Source organism: Triturus cristatus, chromosome 9, assembly GCF_964204655.1.
Source record: "Triturus cristatus chromosome 9, aTriCri1.1, whole genome shotgun sequence".
In the NCBI taxonomy this organism is placed as follows: Eukaryota; Metazoa; Chordata; class Amphibia; order Caudata; family Salamandridae; genus Triturus; species Triturus cristatus.
Window position 1 is genome coordinate 893,350,684 of NC_140592.1, and position 1,234 is coordinate 893,351,917.

At 67.1% G+C, this 1,234-nt stretch overlaps 1 non-coding gene across 1 annotated transcript; it reads right to left on the minus strand.

Annotated features, from left to right (window-relative positions):
* Positions 1-211: 211 nt before the first annotated feature.
* On the minus strand, positions 212-365 carry LOC146799028 (5.8S ribosomal RNA). Its single transcript, XR_014969445.1, has one exon. It is a non-coding gene; the product is annotated as a 5.8S ribosomal RNA (ribosomal RNA).
* Positions 366-1,234: the final 869 nt, after the last annotated feature.

Genomic DNA, 1,234 nt, shown 5'->3' on the forward strand with positions numbered 1-1,234 from the left:
CCGGGACTGGCCCAGGGCAGACCGGTCGCCAGGCCCCCTTCTCGGGGGGCCAGGCGTGCCGGTGGCGTACCTCCGTGGCAGGACCCGGCCAGGGACCCTGCCACGGGCGATCGGGGGGTCTGACATTGTGGGGGGACAAAGGGGAAGCGGAGCTCACCCTGCGATGGCTCCAGCCACGTCCCGGGAAGCCCCGGGGTGATTGACGATTGAGCGACCCTCAGACAGGCATAGCCCCGGGAGGAACCCGGGGCCGCAAGGTGCGTTCGAAGTGTCGATGATCAATGTGTCCTGCAATTCACACTAATTCTCGCAGCTAGCTGCATTCTTCATCGACGCGCAAGCCGAGTGATCCACCGCCAAGAGTCACAGGCAACTTTTCGAAAACGTTTGCCCACCTGCGGGTGCAGGGGAGGCAGGAGGAAAGCGACGCCGGCCGTCCGTCCGCCGCCTGCGTGGTGAGACGGCTCGGACGACCCGTTCAAGGCTTCCCCTCTGGGAGTCAGACAGCACCGTTGGGAGAAAAAAAACATTGCCAGGTGCTCGGCACGGGAGCCCGTAAAGGGAGGGGGGGGCCGGAGCGACGGGAGCAGGCAGCCCGGGGGAGCAGGCTCAAAGGAAAGGTCCATCGGGAAGGGGCCGAGAGGCAGGCGCAGACCCGGGCACCCGGGGGCCCCAGCAGGTGGGCCCAGGCGCTGCCTTCCCTGTCTCGGGATCGCCGGACCTCACGGAGGTCTGACCCAGCAAACTCAGAGAGAAAGGACCATCGGGAAGGGGCTGAGAGGCAGGAGCATACCCGGGCCCCTGGGGGCCCCAGCGGGCGGGCCCCGGGTCTGCCTTTCCCTGTTTCAGAATCGCCAGACCTCACGGAGGTCTGACCCAGCTAACCCGCCGAAAAAGGACCAACAGGAAGGGGCTGAGAGCCAGGTGCGTACCCGGGCCACTGGGGGCCCCGGCGGGCAGGCCCGGGCACTGCCTTTCGCCATCTCGGGATCGCCGGACCTCACAGAGGTCTGACCCAGCAAACTCGGAGAAAAAGGACCATCGGGAAGGGGGCTGAGAGGCAGATATTTGACCCGGGCCACTGGGGGCCCTGCATCAGGCGGGCCCGGGTGCTGCCTTCCCCCGTCTCGGGATCGCCAGACCTCACGGAGGTCTGACCCAGCAAACTCGGAGAGAAAGGACCATCGGGAAGGGCCTGAGAGGCAGGAGCATACCCATGCCCCGGGGGGCCCCG